General features: G+C 54.0%; 1 protein-coding gene across 1 annotated transcript in view; it reads left to right on the plus strand.

Annotated features, from left to right (window-relative positions):
- The window catches only part of LOC147120487 (coiled-coil domain-containing protein 89), a 341657-nt gene that overhangs the window by 273320 nt on the left and 48780 nt on the right, over positions 1 to 19557 (plus strand). The window lies entirely within an intron of this gene.

Below are 19557 nucleotides of genomic sequence, written 5' to 3' on the forward strand. Positions count from 1 at the left end.
GTCATTGTGTTCACTCCCAGATCACCAAACACCATTCAGTGTGTTCACTCCCGGATCACCAAACCCTGGTCAGTGTGTTCATACTCGGATCACCAAACCCAAGTCAGTGTGTTCACTCCTGGATCACCAAACCCCAGTCAGTGTGTTCACTCTCGGATCACCAAACCCGAGTCAGTGTCTTCACTCCCGGATCCCCAAACCCGAGTCAGTGTGTTCACTCCCGGATCACCAAACCCGAGTCAGCGTGTTCTCTCCCAGATCACCAAACCCTGGTCAGTGTGTTCATACACGGATCGCCAAACCCCAGTCAGTGTGTTCACTCCCGGATCACCAAACCCCAGTCAGTGTGTTCACTCCCGGATCACCAGACCCGAGTCAGTGTGTTCACTCCCGGATCACCAAACCCGAGTCAGTGTGTTCACTCCCGGATCACCAAACCCAAGTCAGTGCGTTCCCTCCAGGATCACCAAACCGGAGTCAGTGTCTTCACTCCCAGATCACCAAACCCCAGTCAGTGTGTTCACACCCGGATCACCAAACCCGAGTCAGTGTGTTCACTCCCGGATCACCAAACCCAAGTCAGTGTGTTCATACCCGGATCACCAAACCCCAGTCACTGTGTTCACTTCGGATCACCAAACTCGAGTCAGTGTGTTCTCTCCCAGATCACCAAACCCGAGTCAGTGTGTTCACACCCGGATCACCAAACCCCAGTCAGTGTGTTCACTCCCGGATCAGCAAACCCCAGTCAGTGTGTTCACACCCGGATCACCAAACCCGAGTCAGTGTCGTCACTCCCAGATCACCACACCCGGTCAGTGTGCTCACTCCCGGATCACCAAACCCGAGTCAGCGTGTTCACTCCCGGATCACCAAACCCAAGTCAGTGTGTTCACACCCGGATCACCAAACCCCAGTCAGTGTGTTCACTCCCGGATCACCAAAGCAGAGTCAGTGTGTTCACTCCCGGATCACCAGACCCGAGTCAGTGTGTTCACTCCCGGATCACCAAACCCGAGTCAGTGTGTTCACTACCGGATCACCAAACCCAAGTCAGTGCGTTCCCTCCAGGATCACCAAACCGGAGTCAGTGTCTTCACTCCCAGATCACCAAACCCCAGTCAGTGTGTTCACACCCGGATCACCAAACCCGAGTCAGTGTGTTCACTCCCGGATCACCAAACCCAAGTCAGTGTGTTCATACCCGGATCACCAAACCCCAGTCACTGTGTTCACTTCGGATCACCAAACTCGAGTCAGTGTGTTCTCTCCCAGATCACCAAACCCGAGTCAGTGTGTTCACACCCGGATCAGCAAACCCCAGTCAGTGTGTTCACACCCGGATCACCAAACCCGAGTCAGTGTCGTCACTCCCAGATCACCACACCCGGTCAGTGTGCTCACTCACGGATCACCAAACCCGAGTCAGCGTGTTCACTCCCGGATCACCAAACCCGAGTCAGTGTGTTCATACCCGGATCACCAAAACCCAGTCACTGTGTTCACTCCAGGATCACCAAGCCCGAGTCAGTGTGTTCACTCACGGATCACCAAACGCGAGTCAGTGTGTTCACTCCCAGATCACCAGACCCAAGTCAGTGTGTTCACACCCGGATCACCAGACCCGGTCAGTGTGTTCATACCTGGATCACCAAAGCCGAGCCAGAGTGTTCACACCAGGATCACCAAACCCGAGTCATTGTGTTGACTCCCAGATCACCAAACACCATTCAGTGTGTTCACTCCCGGATCACGAAACCCTGGTCAGTGTGTTCATACCCGGATCACCAAACCCGAGTCAGTGTGTTCACACCCGGATCACCAAACGCCAGTCAGTGTGTTCACTCCCGGATCAGCAAACCCCAGTCAGTGTGTTCACACCCGGATCACCAAACCCGAGTCAGTGTCGTCACTCCCAGATCACCACACCCGGTCAGTGTGTTCACTCCCGGATCACCAAACCCGAGTCAGCGTGTTCACTCCCGGATCACCAAACCCAAGTCAGTGTGCTCACACCCGGATCACCAAACCCGAGTCAGTGTGTTCACTCCCGGATCACCAAACCCCAGTCAGTGTGTTCACTCCCGGATCACCACAGCCGAGTCAGTGTTTTCACTCCCGGATCACCAAACCCGAGTCAGTGTGTTCATACCCGGATCATCAAACCCCAGTCACTGTGTTCACTCCAGGATCACCAAGCCCGAGTCAGTGTGTTCACTCACGGATCACCAAACCCGAGTCAGTGTGTTCAATCCCAGATCACCAGACCCAAGTCAGTGTGTTCACACCCGGATCACCAGACCCGGTCAGTGTGTTCATACCTGGATCACCAAAGCCGAGCCAGAGTGTTCACACCAGGATCACCAAACCCGAGTCATTGTGTTCACTCCCAGATCACCAAACACCATTCAGTGTGTTCACTCCCGGATCACCAAACCCTGGTCAGTGTGTTCATACCCGGATCACCAAACCCAAGTCAGTGTGTTCACTCCTGGATCACCAAACCCCAGTCAGTGTGTTCACTCTCGGATCACCAAACCCGAGTCAGAGTGTTCACACCAGGATCACCAAACCCGAGTTATGTATTAACTCCCGGATCACCAAACCCGAGTCAGTGTGTTCACTCCCGGATCACCAAACCTGATTCAGTGTGTTCACTCCCGGATCACTAAACCCGAGTCAGTGTGTTCACACCCAGATCACCAAACCCTGGTCAGTGTGTTCATACACGGATCACCAAACCCGAGTCAGTGTGTTCACTCCCGGATCACCAAACCCCAGTCAGTGTGTTCAGTCCCGTATCACCAAACCCGAGTCAGTGTGTTCACACACGGATCGCCAATCCCCAGTCAGTGTGTTCACACCCAGCTCACCAAACCCGAGTCACTGTGTTCACTCGTGGATCACCAAACCCGAGTCAGTGTGTTCACACACGGATCACCAAACCCGAGTCAGTGTGTTCACTCCCGGATCACCAAACCCGAGTCAGTGTGTTCACTCGTGGATCACCAAACCCGAGTCAGTGTGTTCACACACGGATCACCAAACCCGAGTCAGTGTGTTCACTCCCGGATCACCAAACCCAAGTCAGTGTGTTCACACCCGGATCACCAAACCCCAGTCAGTATGTTCACACCCGGATCACAAAACCCGAGTCAGTGCCTTCACTCCCGGATCCCCAAACCCGAGTCAGTGTGTTCACTCCCGGATCACCAAACCCGAGTCAGCGTGTTCTCTCCCAGATCACCAAACCCTGGTCAGTGTGTTCATACACGGATCACCAAACCCCAGTCAGTGTGTTCACTCCCGGATCACCAAACCCGAGTCACTGTGTTCACTCCCGGATCACCAGACCCGAGTCAGTGTGTTCACTCCCGGATCACCAAACCCCAGTCAGTGTGTTCACTCCCGGATCACCAAACCCGAGTCAGTGTGTTCATACCCGGATCACCAAACCCCAGTCACTGTGTTCACTCCAGGATCACCAAACCCGAGTCAGTGTGTTCTCTCACGGATCACCAAACCCGAGTCAGTGTGTTCAATCCCAGATCACCAGACCCCAGTCAGTGTGTTCACACCCGGATCACCAGACCCGGTCAGTGTGTTCATACCTGGATCACCAAAGCCGAGCCAGAGTGTTCACACCAGGATCACCAAACCCGAGTCATTGTGTTCACTCCCAGATCACCAAACACCATTCAGTGTGTTCACTCCCGGATCACCAAACCCTGGTCAGTGTGTTCATACCCGGATCACCAAACCCAAGTCAGTGTGTTCACTCCTGGATCACCAAACCCCAGTCAGTGTGTTCACTCTCGGATCACCAAACCTGAGTCAGAGTGTTCACACCAGGATCACCAAACCCGAGTTATGTATTAGCTCCCGGATCACCAAACCCGAGTCAGTGTGTTCACTCCCGGATCACCAAACCTGATTCAGTGTGTTCACTCCCGGATCACTAAACCCGAGTCAGTGTGTTCACACTCAGATCACCAAACCCGAGTCAGTGTGTTCACTCCCGGATCACCAAACCCGAGTCAGTGTGTTCACTCCCGGATCACCAAACCCGAGTCAGCGTGTTCTCTCCCAGATCACCAAACCCTGGTCAGTGTGTTCATACACGGATCACCAAACCCCAGTCAGTGTGTTCAGTCCCGTATCACCAAACCCGAGTCAGTGTGTTCACACCCGGATCACCAAACCCGAGTCAGTGTGTTCACACACGGATCGCCAAACCCCAGTCAGTGTGTTCACTCCCGGATCACCAACCCCGAGTCAGTGTGTTCACTCGCGGATCACCAAACCCGAGTCAGTGTGTTCACACACGGATCACCAAACCCGAGTCAGTGTGTTCACTCCCGGATCACCAAACCCAAGTCACTGCGTTCCCTCCAGGATCACCAAACCCCAGCCAGTATGTTCACACCCGGATCACCAAACCCGAGTCAGTGTCTTCACTCCCGGATCCCCAAACCCGAGTCAGTGTGTTCACTCCCGGATCACCAAACCCGAGTCAGCGTGTTCTCTCCCAGATCACCAAACCCTGGTCAGTGTGTTCATACACGGACCACCAAAACCCACTCAGTGTGTTCACTCCCGGATCACCAAACCCGAGTCAGTGTGTTCACTCCCAGATCACCAGACCCGAGTCAGTGTGTTCACTCCCGGATCACCAAACCCGAGTCAGTGTTTTCACTCCCGGATCACCAAACCCAAGTCAGTGCGTTCCCTCCAGGATCACCAAACCGGAGTCAGTGTCTTCACTCTCAGATCACCAAACCCCAGTCAGTGTGTTCGCTCCCGGATCAACAAACCCCAGTCAGTGTGCTCACTCCCGGATCACCAAACCCAAGTCAGTGTGTTCATACCCGGATCACCAAACCCCAGTCACTGTGTTCACTCCCGGATCACCAAACCCCAGTCAGTGTGTTCACTCCCGGATCACCACAGCCGAGTCAGTGTTTTCACTCCCGGATCACCAAACCCGAGTCAGTGTGTTCATACCCGGATCATCAAACCCCAGTCACTGTGTTCACTCCAGGATCACCAAGCCCGAGTCAGTGTGTTCACTCACGGATCACCAAACCCGAGTCAGTGTGTTCAATCCCAGATCACCAGACCCAAGTCAGTGTGTTCACACCCGGATCACCAGACCCGGTCAGTGTGTTCATACCTGGATCACCAAAGCCGAGCCAGAGTGTTCACACCAGGATCACCAAACCCGAGTCATTGTGTTCACTCCCAGATCACCAAACACCATTCAGTGTGTTCACTCCCGGATCACCAAACCCTGGTCAGTGTGTTCATACCCGGATCACCAAACCCAAGTCAGTGTGTTCACTCCTGGATCACCAAACCCCAGTCAGTGTGTTCACTCTCGGATCACCAAACCCGAGTCAGAGTGTTCACACCAGGATCACCAAACCCGAGTTATGTATTAACTCCCGGATCACCAAACCCGAGTCAGTGTGTTCACTCCCGGATCACCAAACCTGATTCAGTGTGTTCACTCCCGGATCACTAAACCCGAGTCAGTGTGTTCACACCCAGATCACCAAACCCTGGTCAGTGTGTTCATACACGGATCACCAAACCCGAGTCAGTGTGTTCACTCCCGGATCACCAAACCCCAGTCAGTGTGTTCAGTCCCGTATCACCAAACCCGAGTCAGTGTGTTCACACACGGATCGCCAATCCCCAGTCAGTGTGTTCACACCCAGCTCACCAAACCCGAGTCACTGTGTTCACTCGTGGATCACCAAACCCGAGCAAGTGTGTTCACACACGGATCACCAAACCCGAGTCAGTGTGTTCACTCCCGGATCACCAAATCCGAGTCAGTGTGTTCACTCGTGGATCACCAAACCCGAGTCAGTGTGTTCACACACGGATCACCAAACCCGAGTCAGTGTGTTCACTCCCGGATCACCAAACCCAAGTCAGTGTGTTCACACCCGGATCACCAAACCCCAGTCAGTATGTTCACACCCGGATCACAAAACCCGAGTCAGTGCCTTCACTCCCGGATCCCCAAACCCGAGTCAGTGTGTTCACTCCCGGATCACCAAACCCGAGTCAGCGTGTTCTCTCCCAGATCACCAAACCCTGGTCAGTGTGTTCATACACGGATCACCAAACCCCAGTCAGTGTGTTCACTCCCGGATCACCAAACCCGAGTCACTGTGTTCACTCCCGGATCACCAGACCCGAGTCAGTGTGTTCACTCCCGGATCACCAAACCCCAGTCAGTGTGTTCACTCCCGGATCACCAAACCCGAGTCAGTGTGTTCATACCCGGATCACCAAACCCCAGTCACTGTGTTCACTCCAGGATCACCAAACCCGAGTCAGTGTGTTCTCTCACGGATCACCAAACCCGAGTCAGTGTGTTCAATCCCAGATCACCAGACCCCAGTCAGTGTGTTCACACCCGGATCACCAGACCCGGTCAGTGTGTTCATACCTGGATCACCAAAGCCGAGCCAGAGTGTTCACACCAGGATCACCAAACCCGAGTCATTGTGTTCACTCCCAGATCACCAAACACCATTCAGTGTGTTCACTCCCGGATCACCAAACCCTGGTCAGTGTGTTCATACCCGGATCACCAAACCCAAGTCAGTGTGTTCACTCCTGGATCACCAAACCCCAGTCAGTGTGTTCACTCTCGGATCACCAAACCTGAGTCAGAGTGTTCACACCAGGATCACCAAACCCGAGTTATGTATTAGCTCCCGGATCACCAAACCCGAGTCAGTGTGTTCACTCCCGGATCACCAAACCTGATTCAGTGTGTTCACTCCCGGATCACTAAACCCGAGTCAGTGTGTTCACACTCAGATCACCAAACCCGAGTCAGTGTGTTCACTCCCGGATCACCAAACCCGAGTCAGTGTGTTCACTCCCGGATCACCAAACCCGAGTCAGCGTGTTCTCTCCCAGATCACCAAACCCTGGTCAGTGTGTTCATACACGGATCACCAAACCCGAGTCAGTGTGTTCACTCCCGGATCACCAAACCCGAGTCAGTGTGTTCACACCCGGATCAGCAAACCCCAGTCAGTGTGTTCACTCCCGGATCACCACAGCCGAGTCAGTGTTTTCACTCCCGGATCACCAAACCCGAGTCAGTGTGTTCATACCCGGATCATCAAACCCCAGTCACTGTGTTCACTCCAGGATCACCAAGCCCGAGTCAGTGTGTTCACTCACGGATCACCAAACCCGAGTCAGTGTGTTCAATCCCAGATCACCAGACCCAAGTCAGTGTGTTCACACCCGGATCACCAGACCCGGTCAGTGTGTTCATACCTGGATCACCAAAGCCGAGCCAGAGTGTTCACACCAGGATCACCAAACCCGAGTCATTGTGTTCACTCCCAGATCACCAAACACCATTCAGTGTGTTCACTCCCGGATCACCAAACCCTGGTCAGTGTGTTCATACTCGGATCACCAAACCCAAGTCAGTGTGTTCACTCCTGGATCACCAAACCCCAGTCAGTGTGTTCACTCTCGGATCACCAAACCCGAGTCAGTGTCTTCACTCCCGGATCCCCAAACCCGAGTCAGTGTGTTCACTCCCGGATCACCAAACCCGAGTCAGCGTGTTCTCTCCCAGATCACCAAACCCTGGTCAGTGTGTTCATACACGGATCGCCAAACCCCAGTCAGTGTGTTCACTCCCGGATCACCAAACCCCAGTCAGTGTGTTCACTCCCGGATCACCAGACCCGAGTCAGTGTGTTCACTCCCGGATCACCAAACCCGAGTCAGTGTGTTCACTCCCGGATCACCAAACCCAAGTCAGTGCGTTCCCTCCAGGATCACCAAACCGGAGTCAGTGTCTTCACTCCCAGATCACCAAACCCCAGTCAGTGTGTTCACACCCGGATCACCAAACCCGAGTCAGTGTGTTCACTCCCGGATCACCAAACCCAAGTCAGTGTGTTCATACCCGGATCACCAAACCCCAGTCACTGTGTTCACTTCGGATCACCAAACTCGAGTCAGTGTGTTCTCTCCCAGATCACCAAACCCGAGTCAGTGTGTTCACACCCGGATCACCAAACCCCAGTCAGTGTGTTCACTCCCGGATCAGCAAACCCCAGTCAGTGTGTTCACACCCGGATCACCAAACCCGAGTCAGTGTCGTCACTCCCAGATCACCACACCCGGTCAGTGTGCTCACTCCCGGATCACCAAACCCGAGTCAGCGTGTTCACTCCCGGATCACCAAACCCAAGTCAGTGTGTTCACACCCGGATCACCAAACCCCAGTCAGTGTGTTCACTCCCGGATCACCAAAGCAGAGTCAGTGTGTTCACTCCCGGATCACCAGACCCGAGTCAGTGTGTTCACTCCCGGATCACCAAACCCGAGTCAGTGTGTTCACTACCGGATCACCAAACCCAAGTCAGTGCGTTCCCTCCAGGATCACCAAACCGGAGTCAGTGTCTTCACTCCCAGATCACCAAACCCCAGTCAGTGTGTTCACACCCGGATCACCAAACCCGAGTCAGTGTGTTCACTCCCGGATCACCAAACCCAAGTCAGTGTGTTCATACCCGGATCACCAAACCCCAGTCACTGTGTTCACTTCGGATCACCAAACTCGAGTCAGTGTGTTCTCTCCCAGATCACCAAACCCGAGTCAGTGTGTTCACACCCGGATCAGCAAACCCCAGTCAGTGTGTTCACACCCGGATCACCAAACCCGAGTCAGTGTCGTCACTCCCAGATCACCACACCCGGTCAGTGTGCTCACTCCCGGATCACCAAACCCGAGTCAGCGTGTTCACTCCCGGATCACCAAACCCGAGTCAGTGTGTTCATACCCGGATCACCAAAACCCAGTCACTGTGTTCACTCCAGGATCACCAAGCCCGAGTCAGTGTGTTCACTCACGGATCACCAAACGCGACTCAGTGTGTTCACTCCCAGATCACCAGACCCAAGTCAGTGTGTTCACACCCGGATCACCAGACCCGGTCAGTGTGTTCATACCTGGATCACCAAAGCCGAGCCAGAGTGTTCACACCAGGATCACCAAACCCGAGTCATTGTGTTGACTCCCAGATCACCAAACACCATTCAGTGTGTTCACTCCCGGATCACGAAACCCTGGTCAGTGTGTTCATACCCGGATCACCAAACCCGAGTCAGTGTGTTCACACCCGGATCACCAAACGCCAGTCAGTGTGTTCACTCCCGGATCAGCAAACCCCAGTCAGTGTGTTCACACCCGGATCACCAAACCCGAGTCAGTGTCGTCACTCCCAGATCACCACACCCGGTCAGTGTGTTCACTCCCGGATCACCAAACCCGAGTCAGCGTGTTCACTCCCGGATCACCAAACCCAAGTCAGTGTGCTCACACCCGGATCACCAAACCCGAGTCAGTGTGTTCACTCCCGGATCACCAAACCCTGGTCAGTGTGTTCATACCCGGATCACCAAACCCGAGTCAGTGTGTTCACACCCGGATCACCAAACGCCAGTCAGTGTGTTCACTCCCGGATCAGCAAACCCCAGTCAGTGTGTTCACACCCGGATCACCAAACCCGAGTCAGTGTCGTCACTCCCAGATCACCACACCCGGTCAGTGTGTTCACTCCCGGATCACCAAACCCGAGTCAGCGTGTTCACTCCCGGATCACCAAACCCAAGTCAGTGTGTTCACACCCGGATCACCAAACCCGAGTCAGTGTGTTCACTCCCGGATCACCAAACCCCAGTCAGTGTGTTCACTCCCGGATCACCACAGCCGAGTCAGTGTTTTCACTCCCGGATCACCAAACCCGAGTCAGTGTGTTCATACCCGGATCATCAAACCCCAGTCACTGTGTTCACTCCAGGATCACCAAGCCCGAGTCAGTGTGTTCACTCACGGATCACCAAACCCGAGTCAGTGTGTTCAATCCCAGATCACCAGACCCAAGTCAGTGTGTTCACACCCGGATCACCAGACCCGGTCAGTGTGTTCATACCTGGATCACCAAAGCCGAGCCAGAGTGTTCACACCAGGATCACCAAACCCGAGTCATTGTGTTCACTCCCAGATCACCAAACACCATTCAGTGTGTTCACTCCCGGATCACCAAACCCTGGTCAGTGTGTTCATACCCGGATCACCAAACCCAAGTCAGTGTGTTCACTCCTGGATCACCAAACCCCAGTCAGTGTGTTCACACCCGGATCACCAAACCCGAGTCAGTGTGTTCACTCCCGGATCACCAAACCCAAGTCAGTGTGTTCATACCCGGATCACCAAACCCCAGTCACTGTGTTCACTTCGGATCACCAAACTCGAGTCAGTGTGTTCTCTCCCAGATCACCAAACCCGAGTCAGTGTGTTCACTCCTGGATCACCAAACCCGAGTCAGCGTGTTCTCTCCCAGATCACCAAACCCTGGTCAGTGTGTTCATACATGGATCGCCAAACCCCAGTCAGTGTGTTCACTCCCGGATCACCAAACCCCAGTCAGTGTGTTCACTCCCGGATCACCAGACCCGAGTCAGTGTGTTCACTCCCGGATCACCAAACCCGAGTCAGTGTGTTCACTCCCGGATCACCAAACCCAAGTCAGTGCGTTCCCTCCAGGATCACCAAACCGGAGTCAGTGTCTTCACTCCCAGATCACCAAACCCCAGTCAGTGTGTTCACACCCGGATCACCAAACCCGAGTCAGTGTGTTCACTCCCGGATCACCAAACCCAAGTCAGTGTGTTCATACCCGGATCACCAAACCCCAGTCACTGTGTTCACTTCGGATCACCAATCTCGAGTCAGTGTGTTCTCTCCCAGATCACCAAACCCGAGTCAGTGTGTTCACACCCGGATCACCAAACCCCAGTCAGTGTGTTCACTCCCGGATCAGCAAACCCCAGTCAGTGTGTTCACACCCGGATCACCAAACCCGAGTCAGTGTCGTCACTCCCAGATCACCACACCCGGTCAGTGTGCTCACTCCCGGATCACCAAACCCGAGTCAGCGTGTTCACTCCCGGATCACCAAACCCAAGTCAGTGTGTTCACACCCGGATCACCAAACCCCAGTCAGTGTGTTCACTCCCGGATCACCAAAGCCGAGTCAGTGTGTTCACTCCCGGATCACCAGACCCGAGTCAGTGTGTTCACTCCCGGATCACCAAACCCGAGTCAGTGTGTTCACTACCGGATCACCAAACCCAAGTCAGTGCGTTCCCTCCAGGATCACCAAACCGGAGTCAGTGTCTTCACTCCCAGATCACCAAACCCCAGTCAGTGTGTTCACACCCGGATCACCAAACCCGAGTCAGTGTGTTCACTCCCGGATCACCAAACCCAAGTCAGTGTGTTCATACCCGGATCACCAAACCCCAGTCACTGTGTTCACTTCGGATCACCAAACTCGAGTCAGTGTGTTCTCTCCCAGATCACCAAACCCGAGTCAGTGTGTTCACACCCGGATCAGCAAACCCCAGTCAGTGTGTTCACTCCCGGATCACCACAGCCGAGTCAGTGTTTTCACTCCCGGATCACCAAACCCGAGTCAGTGTGTTCATACCCGGATCATCAAACCCCAGTCACTGTGTTCACTCCAGGATCACCAAGCCCGAGTCAGTGTGTTCACTCACGGATCACCAAACCCGAGTCAGTGTGTTCAATCCCAGATCACCAGACCCAAGTCAGTGTGTTCACACCCGGATCACCAGACCCGGTCAGTGTGTTCATACCTGGATCACCAAAGCCGAGCCAGAGTGTTCACACCAGGATCACCAAACCCGAGTCATTGTGTTCACTCCCAGATCACCAAACACCATTCAGTGTGTTCACTCCCGGATCACCAAACCCTGGTCAGTGTGTTCATACCCGGATCACCAAACCCAAGTCAGTGTGTTCACTCCTGGATCACCAAACCCCAGTCAGTGTGTTCACTCTCGGATCACCAAACCCGAGTCAGAGTGTTCACACCAGGATCACCAAACCCGAGTTATGTATTAACTCCCGGATCACCAAACCCGAGTCAGTGTGTTCACTCCCGGATCACCAAACCTGATTCAGTGTGTTCACTCCCGGATCACTAAACCCGAGTCAGTGTGTTCACACCCAGATCACCAAACCCTGGTCAGTGTGTTCATACACGGATCACCAAACCCGAGTCAGTGTGTTCACTCCCGGATCACCAAACCCCAGTCAGTGTGTTCAGTCCCGTATCACCAAACCCGAGTCAGTGTGTTCACACACGGATCGCCAATCCCCAGTCAGTGTGTTCACACCCAGCTCACCAAACCCGAGTCACTGTGTTCACTCGTGGATCACCAAACCCGAGTCAGTGTGTTCACACACGGATCACCAAACCCGAGTCAGTGTGTTCACTCCCGGATCACCAAACCCGAGTCAGTGTGTTCACTCGTGGATCACCAAACCCGAGTCAGTGTGTTCACACACGGATCACCAAACCCGAGTCAGTGTGTTCACTCCCGGATCATCAAACCCAAGTCAGTGTGTTCACACCCGGATCACCAAACCCCAGTCAGTATGTTCACACCCGGATCACAAAACCCGAGTCAGTGCCTTCACTCCCGGATCCCCAAACCCGAGTCAGTGTGTTCACTCCCGGATCACCAAACCCGAGTCAGCGTGTTCTCTCCCAGATCACCAAACCCTGGTCAGTGTGTTCATACACGGATCACCAAACCCCAGTCAGTGTGTTCACTCCCGGATCACCAAACCCGAGTCACTGTGTTCACTCCCGGATCACCAGACCCGAGTCAGTGTGTTCACTCCCGGATCACCAAACCCCAGTCAGTGTGTTCACTCCCGGATCACCAAAGCCGAGTCAGTGTGTTCTCTCCCGGATCACCAAACCCGAGTCAGTGTGTTCATACCCGGATCACCAAACCCCAGTCACTGTGTTCACTCCAGGATCACCAAACCCGAGTCAGTGTGTTCTCTCACGGATCACCAAACACCATTCAGTGTGTTCACTCCCGGATCACCAAACCCTGGTCAGTGTGTTCATACCCGGATCACCAAACCCAAGTCAGTGTGTTCACTCCTGGATCACCAAACCCCAGTCAGTGTGTTCACTCTCGGATCACCAAACCTGAGTCAGAGTGTTCACACCAGGATCACCAAACCCGAGTTATGTATTAGCTCCCGGATCACCAAACCCGAGTCAGTGTGTTCACTCCCGGATCACCAAACCTGATTCAGTGTGTTCACTCCCGGATCACTAAACCCGAGTCAGTGTGTTCACACTCAGATCACCAAACCCGAGTCAGTGTGTTCACTCCCGGATCACCAAACCCGAGTCAGTGTGTTCACTCCCGGATCACCAAACCCGAGTCAGCGTGTTCTCTCCCAGATCACCAAACCCTGGTCAGTGTGTTCATACACGGATCACCAAACCCGAGTCAGTGTGTTCACTCCCGGATCACCAAACCCGAGTCAGTGTGTTCACACCCGGATCAGCAAACCCCAGTCAGTGTGTTCACTCCCGGATCACCACAGCCGAGTCAGTGTTTTCACTCCCGGATCACCAAACCCGAGTCAGTGTGTTCATACCCGGATCATCAAACCCCAGTCACTGTGTTCACTCCAGGATCACCAAGCCCGAGTCAGTGTGTTCACTCACGGATCACCAAACCCGAGTCAGTGTGTTCAATCCCAGATCACCAGACCCAAGTCAGTGTGTTCACACCCGGATCACCAGACCCGGTCAGTGTGTTCATACCTGGATCACCAAAGCCGAGCCAGAGTGTTCACACCAGGATCACCAAACCCGAGTCATTGTGTTCACTCCCAGATCACCAAACACCATTCAGTGTGTTCACTCCCGGATCACCAAACCCTGGTCAGTGTGTTCATACTCGGATCACCAAACCCAAGTCAGTGTGTTCACTCCTGGATCACCAAACCCCAGTCAGTGTGTTCACTCTCGGATCACCAAACCCGAGTCAGTGTCTTCACTCCCGGATCCCCAAACCCGAGTCAGTGTGTTCACTCCCGGATCACCAAACCCGAGTCAGCGTGTTCTCTCCCAGATCACCAAACCCTGGTCAGTGTGTTCATACACGGATCGCCAAACCCCAGTCAGTGTGTTCACTCCCGGATCACCAAACCCCAGTCAGTGTGTTCACTCCCGGATCACCAGACCCGAGTCAGTGTGTTCACTCCCGGATCACCAAACCCGAGTCAGTGTGTTCACTCCCGGATCACCAAACCCAAGTCAGTGCGTTCCCTCCAGGATCACCAAACCGGAGTCAGTGTCTTCACTCCCAGATCACCAAACCCCAGTCAGTGTGTTCACACCCGGATCACCAAACCCGAGTCAGTGTGTTCACTCCCGGATCACCAAACCCAAGTCAGTGTGTTCATACCCGGATCACCAAACCCCAGTCACTGTGTTCACTTCGGATCACCAAACTCGAGTCAGTGTGTTCTCTCCCAGATCACCAAACCCGAGTCAGTGTGTTCACACCCGGATCACCAAACCCCAGTCAGTGTGTTCACTCCCGGATCAGCAAACCCCAGTCAGTGTGTTCACACCCGGATCACCAAACCCGAGTCAGTGTCGTCACTCCCAGATCACCACACCCGGTCAGTGTGCTCACTCCCGGATCACCAAACCCGAGTCAGTGTGTTCACTCCCGGATCACCAAACCCAAGTCAGTGCGTTCCCTCCAGGATCACCAAACCGGAGTCAGTGTCTTCACTCCCAGATCACCAAACCCCAGTCAGTGTGTTCACACCCGGATCACCAAACCCGAGTCAGTGTGTTCACTCCCGGATCACCAAACCCAAGTCAGTGTGTTCATACCCGGATCACCAAACCCCAGTCACTGTGTTCACTTCGGATCACCAAACTCGAGTCAGTGTGTTCTCTCCCAGATCACCAAACCCGAGTCAGTGTGTTCACACCCGGATCACCAAACCCCAGTCAGTGTGTTCACTCCCGGATCAGCAAACCCCAGTCAGTGTGTTCACACCCGGATCACCAAACCCGAGTCAGTGTCGTCACTCCCAGATCACCACACCCGGTCAGTGTGCTCACTCCCGGATCACCAAACCCGAGTCAGCGTGTTCACTCCCGGATCACCAAACCCAAGTCAGTGTGTTCACACCCGGATCACCAAACCCCAGTCAGTGTGTTCACTCCCGGATCACCAAAGCCGAGTCAGTGTGTTCACTCCCGGATCACCAGACCCGAGTCAGTGTGTTCACTCCCGGATCACCAAACCCGAGTCAGTGTGTTCACTACCGGATCACCAAACCCAAGTCAGTGCGTTCCCTCCAGGATCACCAAACCGGAGTCAGTGTCTTCACTCCCAGATCACCAAACCCCAGTCAGTGTGTTCACACCCGGATCACCAAACCCGAGTCAGTGTGTTCACTCCCGGATCACCAAACCCAAGTCAGTGTGTTCATACCCGGATCACCAAACCCCAGTCACTGTGTTCACTTCGGATCACCAAACTCGAGTCAGTGTGTTCTCTCCCAGATCACCAAACCCGAGTCAGTGTGTTCACACCCGGATCAGCAAACCCCAGTCAGTGTGTTCACTCCCGGATCACCACAGCCGAGTCAGTGTTTTCACTCCCGGATCACCAAACCCGAGTCAGTGTGTTCATACCCGGATCATCAAACCCCAGTCACTGTGTTCACTCCAGGATCACCAAGCCCGAGTCAGTGTGTTCACTCACGGATCACCAAACCCGAGTCAGTGTGTTCAATCCCAGATCACCAGACCCAAGTCAGTGTGTTCACACCCGGATCACCAGACCCGGTCAGTGTGTTCATACCTGGATCACCAAAGCCGAGCCAGAGTGTTCACACCAGGATCACCAAACCCGAGTCATTGTGTTCACTCCCAGATCACCAAACACCATTCAGTGTGTTCACTCCCGGATCACCAAACCCTGGTCAGTGTGTTCATACCCGGATCACCAAACCCAAGTCAGTGTGTTCACTCCTGGATCACCAAACCCCAGTCAGTGTGTTCACTCTCGGATCACCAAACCCGAGTCAGAGTGTTCACACCAGGATCACCAAACCCGAGTTATGTATTAACTCCCGGATCACCAAACCCGAGTCAGTGTGTTCACTCCCGGATCACCAAACCTGATTCAGTGTGTTCACTCCCGGATCACTAAACCCGAGTCAGTGTGTTCACACCCAGATCACCAAACCCTGGTCAGTGTGTTCATACACGGATCACCAAACCCGAGTCAGTGTGTTCACTCCCGGATCACCAAACCCCAGTCAGTGTGTTCAGTCCCGTATCACCAAACCCGAGTCAGTGTGTTCACACACGGATCGCCAATCCCCAGTCAGTGTGTTCACACCCAGCTCACCAAACCCGAGTCACTGTGTTCACTCGTGGATCACCAAACCCGAGTCAGTGTGTTCACACACGGATCACCAAACCCGAGTCAGTGTGTGCACTCCCGGATCACCAAACCCGAGTCAGTGTGTTCACTCGTGGATCACCAAACCCGAGTCAGTGTGTTCACACACGGATCACCAAACCCGAGTCAGTGTGTTCACTCCCGGATCACCAAACCCAAGTCAGTGTGTTCACACCCGGATCACCAAACCCCAGTCAGTATGTTCACACCCGGATCACAAAACCCGAGTCAGTGCCTTCACTCCCGGATCCCCAAACCCGAGTCAGTGTGTTCACTCCCGGATCACCAAACCCGAGTCAGCGTGTTCTCTCCCAGATCACCAAACCCTGGTCAGTGTGTTCATACACGGATCACCAAACCCCAGTCAGTGTGTTCACTCCCGGATCACCAAACCCGAGTCACTGTGTTCACTCCCGGATCACCAGACCCGAGTCAGTGTGTTCACTCCCGGATCACCAAACCCCAGTCAGTGTGTTCACTCCCGGATCACCAAACCCGAGTCAGTGTGTTCATACCCGGATCACCAAACCCCAGTCACTGTGTTCACTCCAGGATCACCAAACCCGAGTCAGTGTGTTCTCTCACGGATCACCAAACCCGAGTCAGTGTGTTCAATCCCAGATCACCAGACCCCAGTCAGTGTGTTCACACCCGGATCACCAGACCCGGTCAGTGTGTTCATACCTGGATCACCAAAGCCGAGCCAGAGTGTTCACACCAGGATCACCAAACCCGAGTCATTGTGTTCACTCCCAGATCACCAAACACCATTCAGTGTGTTCACTCCCGGATCACCAAACCCTGGTCAGTGTGTTCATACCCGGATCACCAAACCCAAGTCAGTGTGTTCACTCCTGGATCACCAAACCCCAGTCAGTGTGTTCACTCTCGGATCACCAAACCTGAGTCAGAGTGTTCACACCAGGATCACCAAACCCGAGTTATGTATTAGCTCCCGGATCACCAAACCCGAGTCAGTGTGTTCACTCCCGGATCACCAAACCTGATTCAGTGTGTTCACTCCCGGATCACTAAACCCGAGTCAGTGTGTTCACACTCAGATCACCAAACCCGAGTCAGTGTGTTCACTCCCGGATCACCAAACCCGAGTCAGTGTGTTCACTCCCGGATCACCAAACCCGAGTCAGCGTGTTCTCTCCCAGATCACCAAACCCTGGTCAGTGTGTTCATACACGGATCACCAAACCCGAGTCAGTGTGTTCACTCCCGGATCACCAAACCCGAGTCAGTGTGTTCACACCCGGATCAGCAAACCCCAGTCAGTGTGTTCACTCCCGGATCACCACAGCCGAGTCAGTGTTTTCACTCCCGGATCACCAAACCCGAGTCAGTGTGTTCATACCCGGATCATCAAACCCCAGTCACTGTGTTCACTCCAGGATCACCAAGCCCGAGTCAGTGTGTTCACTCACGGATCACCAAACCCGAGTCAGTGTGTTCAATCCCAGATCACCAGACCCAAGTCAGTGTGTTCACACCCGGATCACCAGACCCGGTCAGTGTGTTCATACCTGGATCACCAAAGCCGAGCCAGAATGTTCACACCAGGATCACCAAACCCGAGTCATTGTGTTCACTCCCAGATCACCAAACACCATTCAGTGTGTTCACTCCCGGATCACCAAACCCTGGTCAGTGTGTTCATACTCGGATCACCAAACCCAAGTCAGTGTGTTCACTCCTGGATCACCAAACCCCAGTCAGTGTGTTCACTCTCGGATCACCAAACCCGAGTCAGTGTCTTCACTCCCGGATCCCCAAACCCGAGTCAGTGTGTTCACTCCCGGATCACCAAACCCGAGTCAGCGTGTTCTCTCCCAGATCACCAAACCCTGGTCAGTGTGTTCATACACGGATCGCCAAACCCCAGTCAGTGTGTTCACTCCCGGATCACCAAACCCCAGTCAGTGTGTTCACTCCCGGATCACCAGACCCGAGTCAGTGTGTTCACTCCCGGATCACCAAACCCGAGTCAGTGTGTTCACTCCCGGATCACCAAACCCAAGTCAGTGCGTTCCCTCCAGGATCACCAAACCGGAGTCAGTGTCTTCACTCCCAGATCACCAAACCCCAGTCAGTGTGTTCACACCCGGATCACCAAACCCGAGTCAGTGTGTTCACTCCCGGATCACCAAACCCAAGTCAGTGTGTTCATACCCGGATCACCAAACCCCAGTCACTGTGTTCACTTCGGATCACCAAACTCGAGTCAGTGTGTTCTCTCCCAGATCACCAAACCCGAGTCAGTGTGTTCACACCCGGATCACCAAACCCCAGTCAGTGTGTTCACTCTCGGATCAGCAAACCCCAGTCAGTGTGTTCACACCCGGATCACCAAACCCGAGTCAGTGTCGTCACTCCCAGATCACCACACCCGGTCAGTGTGCTCACTCCCGGATCACCAAACCCGAGTCAGCGTGTTCACTCCCGGATCACCAAACCCAAGTCAGTGTGTTCACACCCGGATCACCAAACCCCAGTCAGTGTGTTCACTCCCGGATCACCAAAGCAGAGTCAGTGTGTTCACTCCCGGATCACCAGACCCGAGTCAGTGTGTTCACTCCCGGATCACCAAACCCGAGTCACTGTGTTCACTACCGGATCACCAAACCCAAGTCAGTGCGTTCCCTCCAGGATCACCAAACCGGAGTCAGTGTCTTCACTCCCAGATCACCAAACCCCAGTCAGTGTGTTCACACCCGGATCACCAAACCCGAGTCAGTGTGTTCACTCCCGGATCACCAAACCCAAGTCAGTGTGTTCATACCCGGATCACCAAACCCCAGTCACTGTGTTCACTTCGGATCACCAAACTCGAGTCAGTGTGTTCTCTCCCAGATCACCAAACCCGAGTCAGTGTGTTCACACCCGGATCAGCAAACCCCAGTCAGTGTGTTCACACCCGGATCACCAAACCCGAGTCAGTGTCGTCACTCCCAGATCACCACACCCGGTCAGTGTGCTCACTCCCGGATCACCAAACCCGAGTCAGCGTGTTCACTCCCGGATCACCAAACCCGAGTCAGTGTGTTCATACCCGGATCACCAAAACCCAGTCACTGTGTTCACTCCAGGATCACCAAAGCCGAGCCAGAGTGTTCACACCAGGATCACCAAACCCGAGTCATTGTGTTGACTCCC

This window comes from Somniosus microcephalus, chromosome 4, assembly GCF_052327205.1.
Source record: "Somniosus microcephalus isolate GS21.2 chromosome 4, FLI_Smic_1.0, whole genome shotgun sequence".
In the NCBI taxonomy this organism is placed as follows: Eukaryota; Metazoa; Chordata; class Chondrichthyes; order Squaliformes; family Somniosidae; genus Somniosus; species Somniosus microcephalus.